The sequence below is a fragment of the Peromyscus eremicus genome, chromosome 12, assembly GCF_949786415.1.
Source record: "Peromyscus eremicus chromosome 12, PerEre_H2_v1, whole genome shotgun sequence".
Lineage (NCBI taxonomy): Eukaryota > Metazoa > Chordata > Mammalia > Rodentia > Cricetidae > Peromyscus > Peromyscus eremicus.
Window position 1 is genome coordinate 32,598,955 of NC_081428.1, and position 23,225 is coordinate 32,622,179.

The 23,225-nt window shown below is 37.5% G+C and overlaps 1 long non-coding RNA gene and 1 pseudogene across 1 annotated transcript in view; one reads left to right on the forward strand and one right to left on the reverse strand.

Moving 5' to 3' along the window:
- LOC131922597 (uncharacterized) overlaps nt 1-17,412 on the reverse strand; it is a 70,703-nt gene extending 53,291 nt beyond the window's left edge. Inside the window, exon 1 of the long non-coding RNA XR_009382338.1 lies at nt 17,263-17,412. This is a non-coding gene — a long non-coding RNA (uncharacterized LOC131922597). The remainder of the gene's footprint in view (nt 1-17,262) is intronic.
- Nucleotides 17,413-21,699: 4,287 nt separating this feature from the next.
- LOC131922876 (proton-coupled zinc antiporter SLC30A2-like) lies at nt 21,700-22,868 on the forward strand (annotated as a pseudogene).
- The last annotated feature ends 357 nt before the right edge of the window (nt 22,869-23,225 follow it).

A 23,225-nucleotide genomic window follows, 5' to 3' on the forward strand; every position in this document is an offset into this window, starting at 1 on the left:
TTCCTTCTGTGAGCTAAAGCAAAACTGTTTTTCAACAGTCTAGTCACTATGTCTTAGAATATGTGAAGCCTGAAGTTCATTTTGGCTCAGTTGTCCATCATGATTCAAGCAAGAGAAATTTTGAAAACCAAACTCATCGAGATAATTGACCGAAATTTCTATTTCTCTTTAGTATGTGGACACAGTCTATAACTATTTCAGAAGGGATTATTTACTTCATTTTAAACAGCTGATTCCCAGGATAAATTTAATAAAAGTGATTTGTCGTCACCATTGATTAATGCTAAGTGGCTGTTCTAGGAGTTGGCACTGGAGGCTGGATTATGAAACTCTGCAAAATTCAGGATTATTACCTCTGGGAGTTTGGTCATTGAGCTGTACAGCAGGACATGAAACTTTTCAGCATCAGATGGAATATTCAGCAACAGGAATGGCTTAAGCAACATCTTCAGAGATTTTTGCCAAACATGGAGAAGAATGTACAGGGATCACATCTTCATGGGAATGTTCTTTAACTTTTGTCTCTTACAAGAATGTGTGTGAAACCTGCTGTGTTTGATAATATAACTCAAACATTTCATAAAATTATATTCAGAAAAAGTAAAAATAAGCTTGGATAAATTTTCCCTTTAAATTTTATTCCTGGGAGAATTCTAATTGAATGTCCTGAATTTGATTCTGACTCATTTTTCAGCTATTAAAGCATTACAAGTGATAAACAACACATTAGATCCTTAGTTTTATATAAAATTTCTATAGGAAGCAAGCAGGCTTTGAGATCACTGGAGGATTCAATTGTCTACCGAGCAGCATCTGTAGAGCAGAGAGAATTTGTCACTTTTCAGACAGTGGTATAGGACACAGAATTTAAAAGAAAAATTACTCACTCACTTTCTCACTTCAGAAATGAGAAGGAATATATTTTGCCTTACACGATCTATTTCACAGATTTTTATCAAGCATTTAAAAATGAGCTAAAATTAATGCTTCTTAATTTTTTTCCTGAAAGTCAGAAAGTAAGGAATACTTAACTCATTTTATGAAGATGTTGTTACTCTGATATCATAGCCAGACAATGAAAGTACACCAATAGACTTTTCAACACTGAATTTAAAAATAAGCATTCTTCTTGAAAATAGAATTACATCACTCATCATTCCCATACCTTTCCTCCCTCCAGCCCCTCCCAGTACCCTCCTTCCTTTACCTCTAGCCCATCCACTCTAAAATTGATGTGCTCTTTTTCTTTGATTATTACTGATACGTATTACATCTATGACTCACAGAACATTGTGGAAGAGGAGGTGGTAAGATTGTGAGGTACCAGAATGTTTGTGGTGAAGTAGTCTTTCCTAGAAATAGCTGTATAAACAAGCCTGGAACGATGGCCATATTGATAGACATACTGATGTGCAAGGGAGAATTTTCATGGAGTTCCATTGTGAGACAAGGAACTCCTGGCAACTAATGACTACTGAGAGATGGAGAATTAGCATCTCCCAGGTATAAGCTGCTCTATTGGTTCTCTAATACAATGACATCAGTCATGGAACTAGTTGTATTTAAACCTCAACAAAACACTATTAAATGGAATACACTAACATTTAATGAATTAGATTCATGTTTCTGTAACACGGATCTTAAAAGGTCTTACAATTAAAAAAAAAACAGAGCCAGATATTGGGGTGAAAGCTGAAAGATCAGAGAAGCAGAACAGCCAGCCACTAGATTACCTCTACAAAATCCTCAGCCTCAAGAAAACAAGTTCCTGTTTCCTCACGCCTTATATACCTTTCTCTGCCCTGCCATATTACCTCCTGGGATTAAAGGCATGTAACACCACTGCCTGGTTCTGTTTCTCTCCTGTAGTCCAGTGTGGCCTTGAACTCACAGAGATCCAGATGGATCTCTGCCTTCCAAGTGATAAGATTAAAGATGTGTGCCACCACTACCTGACCTCTATGTCTCATTTAGTGCTGTCTCTGTCCTCTGACCCCCAGGTAAGCTTTATTGGGTTATACAATATATCATCACATTTCCCCCTTTTTTTTATCTAAAATAATAAAAGAAGGTTATAACTAATATAAGAAAAACTATATAGTAAGTACAATAAGTATGTACAATATATAAAAGCAATAAATACATCAACAATGTTTAGTCCATTTGCATTTGACAAAGTCAGAGAAAATACTCCATTATCTATCCTGTCTTTGTGAATCCAAAGGATTGTATCTAATTCACCTTCTATCCTAATTTGCATTAACAACCCAAAACTATCTTTTGATATCTTTCAAACTTATACAATTTACACCTCTTTAGTGAGTTTCTTTTCTGAATTTGTTAATGAGAAAAACTATAACTATCTAATCTTCAATTCCATCAAAGACCCCAGAAGGATATAATATTACCTAATTAAACAGGAAGTGCTTTGTAAGCAAGTACCAAAATCTTGGAAATGACAGAGACAGCTGGCTGCCTGGATAGCCACCCAAAGTTTCTCTGCAATGTTGGGGCATCCATCTTCAGCCTATAGGGCTTGTGTCTCTCAGTCACTTCTCCCTGTGTCCTGCAGAATGTCTGGCAGTCTATGTAAGGGCACTTTCTTGCCCAGTGGCTAACTTTTGTCACAAAGAAAATAAACTCCATATGGAAGTTCTTCAATGCCCATAGTCTTCTGTGAAGTAGACTGATGCTTTCAGGAACAGATATATGTCATTGTCATCAAAAAAGAAAAAAAATCCATGTTATCAAAACATCTTAAATGTCATATTCTGAAGATCTCTGAAGTTGAAGATGACCTGTCTATCTAAAATATATTTCTTTTTAACCTTGAAAACATACCTAATATGACTACAAGTTTGATTATAATGACTATTAATTGGCATTTCTTATGTCTTAATCAGTGGGTAATAATAACTTTCAAGGACTAGCAATTTGCATTACATTGTTAAATTAATTGTATAGGTACAATACCTTGAACAAGATTAGAAATAACGTACAGTATTTTCTAACAAAGTCAATCTCAAATTTGTATTAATGTACATAATTTGTATACAGTATACAAAAATCTACTCTAATATGAAATATTTAAAACTAGTAGTTGCTTTTTAAAAATATCTTCAATAATCTACTTTTTTAAATCTTATATCTATATTCAATGTAGCTGGAAGTTTCTCTGGTCCCACCTAGCCCCACGGCTCTGCATAGGGAAAGAAACAAATGCTTGAAATCATTAATTGTTAAAAAATGCAAATAAATAGAACAGCAATGATATGTCATCTCACTATAGTTAAAAAGAAACAGTAATTTTTATGAGGATGTTATAATAGTTTGTTCAACCCCAGGGAAAGTTGTGTGGAAATTTCTCAAAATATTAAAATTAAAAGTATAACATGGTCCAATTGTCCCAATATTGATCCTACATGAATAAGAAGTAAGATAATTTTTACCAATGAATACATGCACTCCTCTGTTTTATAAACCCTATACAAAACAGTCGAAAGATGGAAGTGAATAAAGGGTCCATTGATGGGCAGGCAGATAAAAGAAATATTGTTTCTTTTGTTCTTGTGACAAATACTAGGAGAAATGATCTGAAAGCAGGGAAGAATACTCTTTTGGCTCATGCTTTCAGACACTTTCTTTTCATTGTTCCTGAGGAAAGGTTTGAAAGAACACCACTGTTGGTAGAAAACCATTTTGGAGTAAAGCTGTCATACCATATTTTCTTGGTTATAAAGAGAGACAAGATGGAGGCCTGCATTAAGCCATGTTTCCCAGCACAAAATGAACATATATTTATGGTCATATATGCAAGTACGTATGCATATATGCATCAAATTATAGCATGATACCACATAAAGTGATGCAACTAAGTTAAAATGATTCCAAATGAAATAAATGCAACATGAGCATACATAAAATGCAATGTAATACTGATCAGCTTTAGGAAGGGAGAAACTATGACAAACTGTTACATGTATAAACTTTGAGGACATTAAATAAATTTAAAACAGCCTATCACGAAAAATATTCCATTTGGCCACATGCCTTTAATCCCAGCACTCAGGAGGCAGAGCCAGGCTGATCTCTGAGTTCAAGGCTAGCCTGGTCTACAAAGTGAGTTCTAGGAAAGGCATAAAGCTACACAGAGAAACCCTGTCTCAAAAAAACAAAAAAAAAAAAAAATTCCATTTGACTTCATATTTAGAATGTATTTAGAGTGGCCAAATCACAGACACTGGAAACAGAATGGAAGCTCTCAGAGCCAAGAAGGGGAGGTTCCTGATGAATTTTTATATGAGATAGTAGCGACAATTGCAGAATGAGATAGATATACTTAATAAGACTGAAGGATGAAAAAAATATGAGTCACAAATTTTTACATTGGGAAAGTTTTCTCTCAATAGAATTTTGGGTTTTGTTATTGTCATTGTTTTATTTTGTTTGAGAAGCATTGTCTGTCTAGGAGCTCACTATGTAGACTAGGCTGTCTTAGAATTCATAAAGATCCACTTGCCTCCAGAATGTTGGCATTGAAGGCATGTACCACCATGCCTGGTCCCAACTGAATGTTAAAGGAAAAGGTTTTTTTAGACCTTATGATTTCTTGGTGGAAACCTAGTATTAGGCTTTTAAGTATCTGCCATGTTGTTTCACATGTGATTGGCTCACTTTTATGCTACTTGTAAGATTTCCTTTGATATGGTCTTATACTTTCTAGACCTGGGAGATATTGACATCAATATGATTTTTCAAGTGTTTCATCAGTACTACCCAGAATTTATCCATCTATAATTTATTACCGATACTATATTCAACTTGAGATTTTGAAATTAAATAATATGCTGATTAAAGTAAAAACTGAGTTAGAACAGGTTTAATGATAGAGAAAATTGTATGATAATAAATAATGCTGATATTAGCCCAGCGGTTGTGGCGCATGCCTTTAATCCCAGCATTCGGAAGGCAGAGGCAGGCAGATCTCTGTGAGTTTGAGGCCAGCCTGGACTACCAAGTGAGTTCCAGGAAAGGCGCAAAGCTACACAGAGAAACCCTGTCTCGAAAATCCAAAATAATAATAATAATAATAATAATAATAATAATAATACTGATATTAATGCAATGCTTCCATATGCTATCATCCTTCAAAAGGAAGAAAAGTCTAATTTGTATTGTTTTAGGTACTATTGACATATTACCACAGTGAATATTCCTAATACATCTCATTTACAGACATTTTAATCTCATTTTACAGATTACAGTACCTGCCTGGTTAAAAAGACATGTTATTCCAAAATGTATTCTAAATATTCTAAATCTTTTCTCTAAATGGCAAAAAAGATATTCTTTAAACCTTTTCATGTCTTCACTCCATTTTAGTACATTGTTTGTTGTAAGTCTCTAAAAATATAGTGGAAAGAAAATTTGCTTAGTATCATATCATGACCATTGATGTGGCCTCTCCTTCTTTGTAGACTGCCTTTTAGATATGGACAGGGTGGGCTTTTCTCTTTACTCATGTCTGGCTGGATGCTGTCTTAGTGAACTCTTGAAAAGAATTCTCTTCTACCAGGCCATGTACCACTCCTATAACATCTGTCTTTTATTTCTTCCTATTAATTGAAATGTATTTACATAAAAGCATATTAACGTCACTTATTGTCTGTCTGTCTTCTAACCAATGCTGGACCATCAAGGCTGGAAACTGTGCTTTGTGTACTTACTGTCTTACACCAGTGGAACTGGAGCTGAATAGTGTTTTATTGGCTAAAATGGTACCATGGGGTATTCTGACAAGACAGGAGTCTGTCTTTATCAGCTGTCAAAATTTCAGGGAAAAGGACAAGTCCTTTCCATAAGGGCTTTACTTTCTTAGGATGTAATGTAAGCATTGATTTAAAAAGGTTCAGATATCTGTAAGGTGCAGTAGTGGCATTTATAACTCACCAGTATCCAAGAGCTGTCTAATTGATACGAGACTGCCTCAACAGGAGAGAAATTGTGTTTGGTACTGGAAACTGACCCAATTACCCAGGGCTAGTGAGGTCATAGATCTTAGAGAAGAATCTACTGTTAACACTTTACTAAATTGATGTAATTCCTATCTGCAGTTCTAAGTATCTAACTTTATACCCACAAAAAGTATATTTTTCATCTTTCATCAAGAAACCTTCTCATTTCAGCTGTAGACTGTTACAGAAAGCCAAAACTGATCAAAATGTAGCCTACTGATCATGGGTTCCCCACCCACAATTGATACATTGAGGTATAAGTCTCACACCTGAGGCTCATGGAACATCAAGAAAGAGCAAGCAGAGAGATTGTAACAGCCAGAAGACCAGAAAGTCTGCCGCCAGATTGTATGTGCTAGAAGTGGCAAGGAAGCTATACCCATGTTGCCTCAACTACGTGGCTGCCTAAACAAGACCTGAACCATGATAAACAGAATAAAATTGCTAATGTGAAAGGGGGAATATTACAGGGGCCAACCCTGAACAAGGAACTACAGAAAATTAATGACTGTTAAAGGAAGGAGAACTGGTCTCCCCAGGGATGAGCCCACTAATTGGCTATCCAGTGCTAAGTTGGTAATCCTAAACAAATACAAATATTAGCAACATTAAATGAGCTCAGCAGGTTGTATTTTTATGTTTATGCATATATAATACATATGTACATGTGTACACACACAAACACACATATATATGTACACACACATGAGTGTGTAACAATAATAATTAAAGGAGAAGAAGCCATGAATTGGAGAGGAAGTGAGAGGAGCATGAGTAGAGTTGGTGTGAAGAGGGGGAAATACTGAAATTATATTTTAATTTTAAAAATTACATGAAAGACTGACATTTTATTATAAGGTGAGAGATACTGAATTATCAGGTACTTGTGTGACAAACGGACACTAGTATAGGAATTCCATGCTTCCCCGTAAGTCCTCATAGGATCTATAAAGGATCATCAAATTTGTCGTTCTTCAAATTGATCATTAGCTGGTGTATTGGGATTAATTGGAATGTATACATTCACATAGCATTACTTCATGTCTATCTTCCTGCATGGGAAGGACAAAATAGCAATTTGTTTACTTAAGACATCTAATTTCCTAGGAATTATTTCATAAGCCATGAATTCCTGATTTACTTTATCATGAATAGAAAGAAGAGCTCATCTCACAGAAAATGGCCTAGAAATTCTACTTCTACAGAAACCTAACTGGTCCATGGGTAATACAGATTATTTTACAGGAGTACCAGTCACAGCAGGTGGATTCTTTAGCCAGGAGAATGACCACAAATGGAGCCAGAGTATTTATTTTCTTGTCTGGTGTAACCACCCTACAAGGAAATGAGGAAATCAACAGAGTCGGCTAAAAATGGAGAGTCTCAAAGGCTGCTGACTTATACATTTCATCACGTGACTGTACAGTCATTTGATATTATGCTATAGGATCAGGCAATTCTTTGTTGTATTGTTTTGCTGACTGGAATGCCCTATTTATTTCAGATGTAGAGCATTGTCCATACTGTGTTTTCTATCATTTCCAGTGTCAGTGTCTTTAAGTTGAGAATTTTAAGACTCCAATTGGGAGTTGTAATTGAGAATTTAAATACAGTTTGAAAGCATCATTAGGGCAGAATCTTCTTGAACTTCTAGGGCTTTGACCATGATACTGTGAAAAAACTCCTGACATCTCCACAGAAGCTTAGTTTAGTGACTTGCCTCCATTAAATCTTTTTGGAATAGCAAATTCCTTTTGTGCTAATAAGGAAAGAATGAGTTAACGTTAAAGGAAGCTCCTTCTGGACAATGTGTAGTGTCTTTCAGAGCTCAACAAAGGGCTTGCAGTTTTGATGACTGACAATGCTCCAGATGGAACCTTTGCATGAGACAGTGAATGAAATAGAACCAACTGCAATAAGCTAGCTCATTTGTAGTTGGTTGTTTTCATAAAACATACCCATCAATCAACTGAAACCAGCTGCTCAGTTTTCAGAAGCTTTGGGTGAAATTCTTTACTGAAAGAGATAATAAACCCACGACAAAAATACATATGAGTCTGTAATTCAGAATTGCCCTGTTAGGCTTTTATTAAATGTACACAGAATAAAATATTTTTGATACTTTACTTTTTTTTTGGCGTGTAGGGGGGAACTAGGGTTTTAATAACCTTTGTGGTTCAGGAAAAAAAAATATCTTGGTTTTGTGCCGATTTCATGTTCTGTTCCTGCTGTATGAGTGCATCTGAGGCAATGCTGAATGGAATATTTTTATCAATTTAAAAAAACACAGTTTTAATCACAGGAACACATGTCAATTACTGCTCCGCAGTTTCATTCAGCATGGTAGTGCCTTTCTGAAAGCTGTGAGGTTTACAGGCCCCATAACTCAACTGCATTTGTATTCTCTCAGTGAGTGCCAACTGCTTTAGTATTCTGTCCCTATAACTTCTCATCACATCCTCAATTTCTCGGGGATATAGCATTTTTAATACATTTTCCATGAACAGTTATTATGCTCAAAACAGTCAAGTTTTCTTTCATGCCACTTACAGAATTTAGGCTAAATTTCTAATTTTTGATGGTGGTTTTAACTCTAAGGTATGCCCATACCTCTTTACATATCCATAAGGCCTGTGAATTGAAATGATCATGTCAGTCCTGTGCCTTCCTCTTCATTTATATGGTAAAATCTACACATCTGGCAAACGAATTCAGAAACCAAGACCGCGTCTTCCTTTTTATTCATTTTATTGTTTGATAGTTTCATACATTTATGCAATGAATTTCAATAATTTTCTCCCTGCTCTCCTCTCCCCCATTCTCCTCTCTCTCACATTTGAACTGCTCTCAACAGTTCCTCTCTTCATGTCATGCCTTCTTTTTCTCTGTGGCTCACAGAGTTCAATATGACCTGAGTGTGGGTGGGAGGTGATTTGGTGCAAGAGTGACCACATATCTGTGGCCCCGCCTCAGAAGAAAGTGAAACTCCTCCCTCAGCAACCATCAGCTGCCAATACTCCCCCTTGCGCGGGAGAAGCCCATGGAACCTGTCCCTCCATTATGAAATATTGGTGTGCCCAATCTTGCTCAGGTCTTGTGCAGATAACCATAGCTATTATGCATTCATGGTGGCAATGGCTAGGTCATGGGCAGAAGGCACCTTTCTACTTCCTATCTACCCCACCTTGGTGTTTACATTCTAAGAGGGAGGCATATGGCTCTCCCATTAACAACTAAACACACTACCATCGCTTGTTCTTTGCACTTCAACAAGCTATGGGTTTCTGCACGTAAACCACCACCACCAGCAGTGTGAAGCTTTTCTGTAGAACACAAAATACACCATTAATGAATGACTATGAGGATTTGTATTTAGGAGACACTGTGACTACATGACTGTTTAGTTGAACATGAGAGCAGATCTCTTGCTTGTATCCAGATTTGAATTAGATATTCATTAGCCACCTTTTCTTGCTTTACACCAATCCTGACCATCAGAAGACAAGGTATTTGGTAGCACGAGAAGGACATCTAGATTTGCATTTTCCTTAAACAAATTCATTTTACAATGCTAAGGGCCCTTGATCTAAAACTGGACACATTATGTTCTTTTCAGGCAAAAGTTGCAGATGCCCTGTCTATCTAAATTATTTTAAGAATGACAAGTTTGCAAGTAAATGACTGTACTAAAGCTATATTTGAATTTGTTCTGCAAGATTTGTGGATCTGAAAGGAAATGCAAAACTATTTTTGCATTAAAGACTTGAATTTGCACTATATTTTCCCCATTAACTTAATACTTCAAATATGACAAAATAAGATACAAAACACAATGACTTTCTGGCATTCAAGAAGAAATATCTGGAAGGAAAAATATAAATAGTAAAGGAATATACAGTAAATAAAAGAAAACATACAGAGACACACAGAAATATAAATAGATATTATAGCAGTCATGTTATTAACACAAGCTGTAACTTGATGCTCATTTAACAGTAAATAATTCATGCAAAAGACTGGAGAAAAGAAAGATGAACATACAAGAGGTGCATTTTAAGAATAGAAGATGGATCCTCTGGTTTATTTCTCATTAACTGACACTCAGAGGTCATAAGTAAGACACACTGAACACCAATTAGAAGTTAATGGGGCAGAGATCTTACAGTTTCAGTCTACTGTTCTCTTTTTTTCTTTTCCTTTAAAAAAAATCTTTTCTTTTTTTCTTTCTTTTTTGTTGTCTTTAAAAAAAAAAATCCTGATCACATTCACTTCCCTATCTTCCTAGGTCTACTCCCCCTTCCTTGTGATCTCCCCCAAAGAAAAGAAGGAAAGAGAAAGAAAAAGAAAAAAGAAAAAAATAGGAAGGCCAATTTGTGTTGCTCAGATACTCATTGGAGCATGGTCGCATTCCCAGTGGCCAAGCCCTTAAAGAAAACGAAGTCCTTCCCCACCCCCACCCCGACCAGTAGACATCAACTATGGAGAGCTTCACATCAGGATCCCTATCGCGATTTTTAAGAATTCTCTTCAATGGCTTCCTGTCTAGACTGTTTCTTTTTTACTGGAGAGGGGGGTTGTCACAGAAACCTTCTATGCCTCTCATTCTCAACTGTGAGTCTGCTGTCATCCATATCACTGCATAAGAGCATTCCTTGACCTTTACAGTCCGTGGCAGCATGGATCATGGACTTATACATGCTTTCTGGCCGCAGTACAGGCGTTGGACATCAACATGACTTCAGGTGCTCCAGTCGGGGCTGAGCCTGTGCAAGCTCCAGGCGGCTGCACACCACCCTGCCAGCCCTACTTGGCAGCAACATCCTCTACTGTCCACCGAAGCTTTGTCCCACCCCTATCCCCTCCATTGCATCTCCAGTTCTGCCTCTCTGCACCTCCCGTGTGCTGCTCTGTTCTCCATCTTTCCCACCTCTCAATTGTATATTTGCTCATCGAAGTGGCATTGGAAACTGCAGTGTGTCCCACAGTATATAAAATTCATCTATATTTTCCCAAACAGCTTTATGTGCAAATACTCATTGCAATGAGTCATTGGTCTGGTTCAAGATTTCTGGCTTCTCAAGCAGCATAAAAAGACAATTGCCAATACTCCTCTAGGACATCCTGCTGCTAGATAGGGTGTCTGGGGGCAGGATTTTCGCTAGCTCCAGGCCTTGGCACACCTGCCCTGGGTGTAGGCCTCTGGGCATGACCAGTGTGCTTGCAGCCTGGGGGCAACACCTGGACCGCACTCTCCTGCTTCCAGGAAGGCAAACAACAATAGCGATTCCATGTTGCAGGCTGACATTCAGTAATGCCGTGTTCTTTGTCAGCTGCTGCTGCTCTCCCATGTCGCTCTGATATCCGTCCCTGCCGTGTCTCTAATTTAGCCATTCTTCTCTAGCAGCTCCTTTGCACCATCTTCCTTTCCTTCCAGTTTCATGAAATCACTTTCTAAAAGCATCTTCCAATAGGACCTGAATTTTATCTTTTTTTTTTTTTTTTTTTTTTTTTTTTTGTTGTTGTCCCATAGCAGGCTATAAGGACTTCTTGCAGCAGATCAGTGTTGGGGCTAGGGCTTTGGTTCCTCTGCTAGGGCTCCATCTTGGAGGCTACAGGGCTGACTGAGAGAGTGGGAGGGGACACTGGCTTGGTTGGTGGTGGCATCTCTCATCTGTGCACTGAGCCCTGCTTGACTGCTGCGGATTATCAGCTGTAGCCTGGTGTGGCATACCCGGAGCCGGTGTGCCGGGAGACTCCATTAGGCCTCCACCTCTAACCGACCACAGGAACTGTGTGCACCAAGGCCATCTTGGCTCCATCTCTCCTAAAATCTTAATTCTAGTCCACTGTTCTCAAATAGCATTGCACCTAAAAGTAACAAGGGAATCCGTCAAAAGCATGTTTGGGGATTAACACGCAGATGTTCTGACTCGGTGTGTCTGAATCAAAGTAAGAAATAAACATATTTGACTCCAATATAGTGCGTTTGACTAAATATCTAAGACCCTAAGCAAGATATCCTCAAGACTAGGCCTTCCAAAACCCTGTCACAGACAGTAAAGTGTTTCATGGTGCACCACCCCTCTCTAGGATTTATATACAGATAAAAGTTGATGAGGTGGGGACAGGTATTTTTCACAGTGATACAACCACTGATAAGGTTGCTCCTCAAATGCCCTCCCAGCTAAGGTCCTACAAACAATCCCAGTGAAATCCCTGGATAAGAAGACGTGAACATAGAGACGTGTTAATTGGGAAGAGGAAGGATTTTAAGAGCAGTGGGAGAGGGATAAGAAAATATCAAGGAACTAAATATTATCAAAATATATTATGTACCTGTGTGGAAACGCCATATTGAAATCCATTATTGTGTATAATTAACAGATGTCAATAAAAGTTTTTTGGGAAAAAAAGTACAGCCATTAGGAAATATAGAAGCGTGAGCCATTCTGCTTGAACTTGCCTTTAAATCAACCCAGGACAGTTTTAAGTATTCATCCATTTGTTCATTCAAACAGGAAATAATTTGTGCATGCCTATATTGTGCCAAACATTATAGCAGTCATTGATGATGGAAAAACCATTAAACAGTGGCGTACACTTAAAACAGCAACAACCTGAACAGTACACAAACCTTAGCCTGGGCTTTTCCTTAGGGCTAATTCCCTCATCTGTTTATAATGAAGTGAACATTTTCATCAGGCTTGAGAAATAATCTCAGCATGTATCCATAAGTTACCATTTCCATAATTTCAAACCACATACGGTAAATTTGTGCAGAATTGATCACTATTTGACAAATAAGCTGTTCCATGGAGCTTTAAGAGATGAATTCAACCCTGGTGTTGTTTGATTGCTTGAAAATCCAGTCTCTCCGTGGAGCCTAAATTTGTCCTGAAATTTGATTGATGAACAGTGTGTTACAACACAGTGAACTTTTTGTTCCATTTAAATCTTCAGGATAATCCAAAACTATGTTGACTGAGGCACTTAGAGTGTCATTTCCTCAAGGTAATAAAATGCACAAGAAGCAACAATAGCTAGTCATAACGTCATTTGAAATCAGTTCAAGTCTATCTTTGAACTTCAGCTTTTAATTAGTCATTAACAACAAGGACAGGGACTCGATGCTCACAAAACCTCAATGGTCTCAGTGTTATCACATGAAGTAGTTGTCACAGAGAGAAAAACCTCTGCTGTTTTATTTCAGAACACTTTAAAGAAAGGCATCCACCACCCAAATCACTAACAAAAACTGGGTACACAACTTATCAAAAATTGTTTTTTAGACCTCTATAAACAGTGTGATCTGTTCACTGAAGGGCAGTGCTGCACGTTATGAGACACTCTCTCAAGTAGAAATGTGACTTAATGATCGTACTTTAAAAGTACAGTGTCTTCTTATATCTGGTAGTGAAATTCTACTTTGATTATCTATATATCAGTTTTATTAGTTTCATTGAAATCTAGAGTAATGTTCTCCAAAGTAAGACGCAAAATTTAAAGAGCAACCATAAACAATTAGATACTAAAAACTCTATTTTTAATATATGATTTTCCATTTGTATTTTTTAATATTTTATAGTATAAATATATAGTAAAATCATGCACCTACAATATAAAACAGGAAAATATCAGATCCTTAGTACCAAAAACTACTGTGCTCATTATATTTTATGATATATCTATAATAAATCATATAAAATTTCCCATGTATATTGGGGATCAAGAGTTCAAGGCAATGCTCCTCTACACAGTAATCCTGTGAGGTTAGTCCACAATTCTATATTGCATCAGTTTATGCAAATGACCTCACTCATAGATGGGATCCATGACCAAGAACAAGAGAGAATTGTTAGCAGGTTTTTTAGCTTTTAGGTTTTGCCTTTTGTTTTCTTGTAGTGTTTTGTCACTATGCATATGCATGTGTCCTGCAGGCATGCCTGGTGTTAGCAGAGGCCAGAAAAGGGCATAAGATCCTCTGATACTACAGTTATACATAGTTGTGTTCTGCCATGTGGATGCTGCGAACCCATGAGCAGGTTTCTAAAAGGATATGGTTTTGGGATTGGGAGGGAAAGCTCAGTAATCAAGAATTCATATAGGCCCTGCAAAGGACTCAAGTTTGGTTCCCAGAACCCAGGTTGGGTTGCTCCCACTTGCCTGTAACTCCAGCTTCAGGGATCCCCTGGTCTCTGAAGATACTACACCCACATGCACATATACACACTCAGAAACACACATCATGAAAAATATTTTTTTTTAAAAAGGCATGGTACTGACAAAGGAAGTTGAATGCCATAGGTAATTATAAGACAATGGATAAATGTGAAGTTCTCATGTACATGAAATTACATAATATTTGCAATACATAAGCTAATCTAACATCTACCATATAATTTTTTTAAAGACTTCAATCTGTAAAATGAATTATACAGTTCCAAATGTATTATAAATATTATTACACAAACCTGAACATGTATATAAGTAACTATAAAAATATACACATTTATTTATACTACAATAAATTTTTAATGTGTATATATTATAAATAATACATCTTATTTCATGGCCTAATATCTAAATTATATTTATGCCAGGAAAAATATCTTATCATTTGAAAACCACATTCTGAATAACTGAGTCATTTCATAGAATTGAGTGAAAATGTTTTTTTCTTCAGTCTACTATTTGATAAAATAAAAGTTGAAAAGTATTCATCTTCAGAGTCATAATGATATTATATATTTCAGATAGGAGGAAATATATGCAATTCTAGGGATTTTAGAATTTGGGCATTTCTGTTGTACAGAAGCAATGGATGTGTATAAATTATTAAAATACACACACACACACACAAATCACTAGTTTCAACAACTTGAAGAGACTCATCTTTTCATAGCCAACATTAAGTGCAAGGAAATCCTAAATGGAATCATTGAGGGTCCACTTTTCTAGCAGCGCTAAATGGGAGCATGAGCTTACTCTTTTCTTCTCGCATTTTTTTTTTATATAGCGTTCCAATTTGCTCTGTTTTAACCAAAAGATTTTTTTAAAGTCATATAGCCTCTGTGAAAAGTGGAATACTTCATAACTACATAATGGCTTCATCAACAAATACGTGTCTGCTTCCTGCAGTGAAGCCACAAGTATGTTGAAAAGCCCTGGCTTTCGGCAGGATGTACAAAGATCTCCATTCCAGTCTCTTTTGGACCATTTCCCCCTCTTTGTGGTGGCAGTGGTTGTCTGGCTGTGTGGGTGTACATTTAAACACATCTTACAGATTTCTTAATAGTGCATTCTTTGGGAAGAAGAGAAACCATTTTTCCTATGCTATAAGCACTCAAAACACTTTTTTATGATTTATCATTTTTCTTTTTCATCAGTAATACATGATTGATTAACTGGTGGTAAATAGAGATTATTGAAGTATAAAAAAATACCTCAAGTGTTTCGTTGGTAGACACCAAACTTTTTTGTATTCATTTATTGTGAGTGCTATAAAATATGTGATGGGCAAATTAATATTTCAAGTAGACTTTTTCATAGTGGGTTAAAGGAATTCTCATTTACTTACTGTATAGGTGTTCCTTCTGGTTATGTTATGCACTTCATATTAACATGTTCATTTGTTCACAATCTCCACTTGATGCACTTAGCTGTGGGGTGCTCTGGTTCTGAAACCATTACCATCCCCAGCACATACACACAAGGAGTCTTCTAGGTCAGATATTACAGAGGGCATGTATCCTGAGGATTGTTGTGACCTACTTAGACTGCTGATATGATTAGCTGATGAGTGGGAAAGTTTCCCCAGGGAGTCTCCTCTCATCTGTGCCTCTCATAGCCAGCCAGTCTTCAGTAACGCAAACAAGCCTGGTCTCTTCTGGTTCGTTTTGTTTCAAAGCTAAGTTTTGTATCCTTTTGTAAAATTCTTTCAAGAATAATATTGACATATTAAGAGAAGTTTTCTGTGGCTACTTCACTGTCTGTCTAAGAGATAGTTTTAAATAAATTGGTGTTATTTCCAAATTCCAAAAGCCTCTCATGAAATTATTGTATCCTCACTTTGTAAATATGATTCTGTCCCTTTCCTTGTAATTACACCATAACATAAAGGCAGGATTAAGTTTTTAAAAAGTTAAAATGTTATAGAAAAATGAAAGTTTCAATTGAATTATTTCTCCTTATGTGACCTCTTATACTTTCTTTTCTAAAGATTTATTTTTATTGGTTGTGAGTGTGTGTGTGTGTGTGTGTGTGTGTGTGTGTGTGTCTGTGTGGGTGTACATGTGCACATGTGTGCCCTGTGTGTAGGTAGGTTCCTGGAGAAGCCGGAATAACACATCAGATCCTTTGAACCAGAGTTATAGACAGTTGTGAGGCACATGATTTGGATGCTGGAACTGAACTCCAGTCCTCTTTGAGAACAGGAAGTACCTCAACCATGGAGCCATTTCTCCAGTCCCGACTCTTAGTTCAGTACTCTGTGGTTTTAACGTCTTTGAGAGAGGAAAAAAAAAAAAACAAAAAAAACAGCCTCCTGGCTGACTCAGGTGTTTTCAATCCCCAGGACACACATGGTAGAAAAGAACCAACTCTTGCAAGTTGCCCTCTGACCTACACACACACACACACACACACACACACACACACACACACACACACACACTACCATGCAATACACTAAATAAATAAAATGCAATTTTAAAAAGTTTAAAAATTAAAGCCTTTAAGCATAATGTCTTTATCATTCTCATTCATCTTTCTTCCTTGCAGATCTCTACAGTAAAGGAAGTTAGTCCTCATTAATCTTCCTTCCAACCCGCCCAGCCTAAATTATTCAACTTCTTATACACCATTGTTTTGTCCTGTTTTACCAAATACGGAAAAAAGTAAATCTTTGACCTTTATAAGATCACATCTTATCTTAGCAACTATACTTTATCAATTTTCCAATGTCTAGATTGCTAGCAGAAACTTCTTGCTCGTGTCATTTGCAATTTTTCTTATTTCATCCTTATTTGTGAACTTCAGTCCTTCGTGGATGGCAGCTTCATGTTTTCATGACTAAAACTCCGTTGTTCTAATTTAGATGCTTCCATACAATCTCGGATTGGTTTTAAAGTGTCACTTTTACCTTCCTAAACCATCGAGCCAAAGGAATGTGCCAGGCATTCCCACTCACCTAAAAAGCTTTTAAAACTTTACAGAGAAATTATATAATAAACAATCCATTAGAGCTTACCAGAATAAATTCTCACTAGGATTTCCCACTCAAAGTTAAGTGTGTGCATTCGCTGATAACATAAGTGAGTTCAAGGTACAGGAGGCCTTTGGTTCTGGAACCAGCTGTGATGCAAACATCCTGCCTGCAGAGGCCTTCTTCTCTGTAGGACTTCACAGCGATCGGCACTGGTAACACTTTAGAATGCAGATACCACTATGACCTCACTGCTTTCCCAAACTGCGGCCCACATTTGCAGAGCTCTGTCATACGTGAATCAGGTGCACTAACGTATATACATTATTTCAGGCAATACTCCTGTCATGCCTGCAGTTCATGCCAAGTCATGCCACGGTCTTCATAAATTCACACATCAGAAATTGAACATTCAGAGGAGCTGCAGCCTGGAGTCCACACAAGCAGGAGACAGGATTGGAATTCAAGCCCAGGCAGGTTTGACTGTCATGTCAGTGTCTTCCCTGTGCTCTCTGTCTGTGTCTTACTTACACTGCTCATGAGTCATGTCAGATTTGTCCCTCTCCTGGTGCATTTCAGCCATTAGTCTATGTGACAGTTCCAAAGAACTTCCTTCTGAACACAAGGATAGAGCTTCGAAGAATAAACTTTTAAAAGTTACTATAGATTTTAAAGTAACTTAAAAGGTAAAAATAATGTGCTGGAATTAACATTTGGAGTATGATTTTGCATACACACACACACACACACACACACACACATCCTCTTTGCTTAAACAAAAACTAATGAGTGAGCATCAATTTCTGGGTACATTGCATCTCTGCCCTTGGGAAGTCTCCTTTATCTGGGAAGTGTAGTTCATGCTTCAATACTGTGGCTGAAACGAAGTATTTTCATTTATAGATACGTGCTTTAAATCAGTGCTTTCATAGACAGAAATTTTAATATTTCAAAGATTGTGTCTTCATATCATAAACTAGACTCAGGGCTTCTATAAATTGAAGAAAGTTATCCAAAACTTTCAATCTTCCCAGCTTTCATAACATTGTCACAAGGATCCCTCTTCTCTGTTCCCTCTGACTTACAATTATAAATCAAAGAATAGAACAATTATCTCACCATAAAAGATATGCTGAACATTCCTCTAAAGGGGATCATTACTCGTTTTCAAAATTTTATGGCTTTAAAAACCTTTTCAGTTTTCCTGATGAATTTTTACCAATTGACCAGTAATCAAAACAACAAAAATAGCTCAAGTAATTTTATAATGTTGCTCACACAGGGAACTTACAAAATATTTCCCTTTGGATGCCAGCTTTGCTTTGTTTTAGGAGTGTGATCCAGCTCCCAGTTAAAGAATTCTGGCTTTTCTTTGAAAAGTACTTATTTGCCTCCCGACTGCGATCATGTGCTTTCAATTTCTTCTGCGTTTCACCACTTACTTTCTACAGCATTCTTTTATGGCTGAGCGACTGCCTGGCAAAATAGGAACTGAACCACAGTATGTAATTAAGTTCTTTGCACAATGGAAGTTAGTCATCGACAGGATTACACCACTGACTCTGGATGCTGCAGGGGGAGCGAACAGCACAAACAGAGAATTCTCCTACAGCCAGTGTCCTGAAGCATGGCATTGAGTCCTCCAGGCTGTCTTGATGCCATAACAAGAATCTCCAATAATTTGTTCTTCCAATTGAAAAAGAATCCATGATAAGTAGTAGCTTATGTCTTTTATATTTTTACAAATATTTTATGTGGTAACAACTCTGAATGGAGGTTTGGAAAACATCAGTAGCGGAGCTTCACTATTTAAGCTGTGTTTTTGTTCATAGCTTTAAAAAAACATCATAAATCATAAAGCTACTTTGGAGAATAATAAAAACAAATGCAGTTTCCCCTAATGTAATGTAAACCTAACAATTAATGAAATAGGATATCGTATGAACTAGCTTAGAATCTTTGAATAGATTTCAGATCTTTAAAATAGAACATTTGTATTTAAGGGTGATTTTAAGATTGAGCTAGAGAGGCTGGTACGATGGTTCTGCTGTTAAAGGCACCTGCTGTTAAGCCCGGTAAACTGAATTTAATCCCCAGTTTCTGCAAGGGTTGAAGGAGAGAATGGAATTATAAGTTGTTCCCTGACCTCTGCACGAGTGCTGTGGTGTATGCACACCTTCTTTCAACCTCACCCTCACACATCTGAATGCACACACACAAAAATAACAAATGTAATAGATAAACAATACTCTGGAGCTGTTTTAACATATGATGCAAAATTCAATTTCAACTTCATGATCAGATATGTACCCAGAATGAAAAATAAAATGGAAAGCCATTATGTGCTTGAAAAAGTAATAAAAGGGTGAACTGGGACAATAACTCAGCTAGTAAAATGCTTGCTGTGTGAGTAGGAGTACCTAAGTTTTCATCCTCAGTACCCATACACAAAGGGCATGGGCCGTACTGCAATCCCCATCCTAGGGAGGTAGAAAAAGAAGGATTCTTGAAACTCCTCTACCAATCAGCTGGTAACCCCAGGTCCCACTGAGAGATCCTATCTCAAAACAAAACAAAAATAACAAATAAGACAACTAAAAGCCAGGTGGTCGGAGCTTGAGGTTAACCTCTGACTTACACACATGCACACACCCACCCCACACCCCCCCACACCCCCCCACACACACCTACAGAAACACATGCAAGCCCTCAAATACAAAAATAATGAAAGAAGGAAACATTGTAAGTATGGCTTTCTTGGCAACATTTTTTTTCAAGAAGCAATCCTGTTATTATTTTTAAGAGGAAAATAATTCATATTATCAAAATGCTTCTGAATATGATTAAAATAATATCAAGAGGGGTTAGGTGAGGTGCCGGTGAAGATAAAAACATACAGTGTAGAATTCTACAAGTATAAAATTAATCATAAAACTCAGGATTTCAGTGCCTTCATTTGTTTGTGATATAGTGAAAAAGAGGCTTGTAAAAAGAACTTTGCTTTGGAATTAAAGTATTCAGAAAGTCCTTGCCCAACTTTGATCTGAAAGCATCTCATCCGCATTATCCTCTGATAATGTCAAAGTTCCAATTCTTAGACAGAGGGTTACCTTATATTCTAACCTGAATTCTCTACAGTCACAGACAGGGTCCTGTATCAACCCCCTGTGTGTAGCTTCCAGCTTTCTTGACTATGTTTGCCAACACTGTCTTTGTAGTGCTGTGTACTTTTGACCTCTTTGTCCAGAATCAGATGGCTTTGGCTGTGTGAGTTTATTTCTGGATCTTGTATTCTACTTCACTGATCTAAACAGCACCATGCTGTTTTTATTACTACAGCTCTGTGATATAACTTGCTGTTGCTTCTTCACAGTGAATGAAATGGTTGTTGGATCAGAGACAGCCTGTGTACTGATGGAGAAAATCTTTGCCAGATATTCAGTGAATACAGAATACATAAATAATTCAAAATATTTAAACACCAAAGAACACGTGATTTGACCAGTAAATGGGCAAGTGAAGTGAACAAGCATTTTTCAAAAAGATGAAGGGAAAATAGCCAATAAGTGCATTAAATTTTTTTATTATATTTAGCCATGAACAAAAAATGTAAATCGAAACTACCATGAGATGTCATCATAACCCAGCTACAATAGTTATTTTCATCAAGAAAATAAAAATCAATCAAACAAACACATAAGCAAGCAAACAAACAAACAAAAATACTAGAAAGTGTCCAGAGAAAATTTTTATACATTATTAGTAGGAAAGTACATTAGTCCAGATACTATAGAAATTAGTCCTAATAGAAGTAACAATGATCTAGCTATGCCACTCTTAGGTGCAAACTCCTAGTAATCTAAGTCAGAACACCTTATAGATCTGTCCATCCATGTTTATTATGACAGTATTCACATTAGCCACAATACAGAATCATCATAGCTGCATATATATGTGAGTTTAGCACACATACATATATAAGTGGTGTGTGGTGTAGTTTTAATATATATAAGAGGTTTTGCAGTGATAGTAATATCATGCAATTTTCAGGAATGTGTGTATAATTGGAGTTCATCATGTTTTAAGAAATGTGAAATTGGAGGGCTCTGTTAAAGAAAAGAAAGGGATCAGAGAAACTATGGGTGAGAAACCGAGGTTAGCTGAGGTGAAGGTGATCAATTCAGATTCTATGCATATATGAAAATATCACAGTGGAACCATTATTCTGTATACTTAATATGCACTAATACAAAAGAATAGTGGCTAATAACATGATCTTATGATTTATAAATTGCAAGGAAAAACTCTGTTTTGATATTTTTGCTGTAAAGTTTTAATTATAATAACAGGCACTTAAAAATACTGATCATAGGGAACCAAGAAAAATGAAGATGTTCAATGTGAGTATCCTGTTCAAAAGTTAGGGATCACACTAGGCATGGCACTGTGGAGCTCGTAGACATGTAGAGCCTGCAGTATAACATGCTTGTGAAACAGGTCACATTTAGATCTCTGTGGAAAAGTAAGAATGACTGGTACCTCATGTGGACCTACAGGCTGTTGAGCTGGATGTACAGAGTAACCATTATTGTCATGCCCAGAAGGATTCTGTCAGTCACCCTGACCCAAAAAAGGAGTACTGGGTCAGGCTCAAGATATATGTGGCTTCTGCCATCTATCTGATGTTCTTGATCCGAGATGTATTTGGTGGGCACCTGGCACACAGCTTAGCCATCATGACTGATGCAGCTCACCTGCTTTCCGGTTTTGCCAACATGCTCTTTCTCCCTCTGTGTCTCTTCACGATCAGCTACCAAGACCATGATCTATTGCTGTGAGTGAGCTGAGGTGATTGTGTTGTCTCTGCAATCCATCTGGGTGGTGACTGGTGGGCTCCTATACTTGGCTGTATATTGGTTGATTTCTGTAGATTATGAGATCAAAGGGACACATTGATCAGCACACTGTGGCTGTTGAACATCATAATGGGGTTGACCCTTCATCATTCTTAACAATTGGAATAGCCATGGCCAGAGGCATAGCCATGATAACAACAGCTAGCAACAGGAGAACCCCAATGTCTGAGCTGCCTTCATCCATGTGGTTGGGAACTTTGTGCAAAATGTGAGCGTATCAGTTGCAGCCTATATTGTATATGTCAATCTTGAGTACAAGTATGCGGATCCTATACACACGTTTATCTTCTCCATCCTTATCTTGGGGACAATGTTTATTATCCTGGGAGATGTGATCTTTGTACTTGTGGAAGGGAAAACCAAAGTTGTGGACTTCACATCTGTGAAGAATCTGCTACTGTCTGTGAATAGCATGGAAGCTTTGCACAGCATGTATGTCTGGGCTCTGACAGTGGCCCACACAATCTGTCTGTCTGCATAACCATCATTCAGAATGCCAAAGTGCAGCCCGTGTTGAAGACGGCTAGGGATCTCCTCCAAAGGAAGTTCTATTTCTACACTATCACCAACCAAACTGAGAGCACTCTCAGGAAAGTGAGAACTTCTGGGAGTTTCAAGGTCTCTTGGACCAATTGCTTGGCTAGGTGCCTCAGGGACATGGCCAGGGCATGTGGGTGGTACACTGAGTGTCCAGCCAGGACTCTGAATCTTCTTCAAGTTCAAGAAATAGCTTGAGCCACTTAACAATGGAGCTTCTCTTCCTTTCCTCTCACAAGCCCACAGCCAGCCTCAGGACAGGAATGAGGCAGATAGAAAGCCAGCATGGTCCTACTTCTCTTCAAGGGTCAGCTTCTAGCAAGGCTGTGTTAGGGCTGTATCCTGATGTCATCCCAACACCACAGCTGGGAAGGCTCTGAGGAAACAGCACAGTTTCCAGAAGGGGAATCTGAGCTTTCCTTTACCACCCAGGGTCATTACGTCTTGAACCAAGAACTGAGCAAGATACATGTTGCTGCTGAACTGAGGCTCCCTTTTGTGGGTATCTACTCTAATTGGTAAAATAATGTTCAATCAAGTGTGTAAAATTATAGA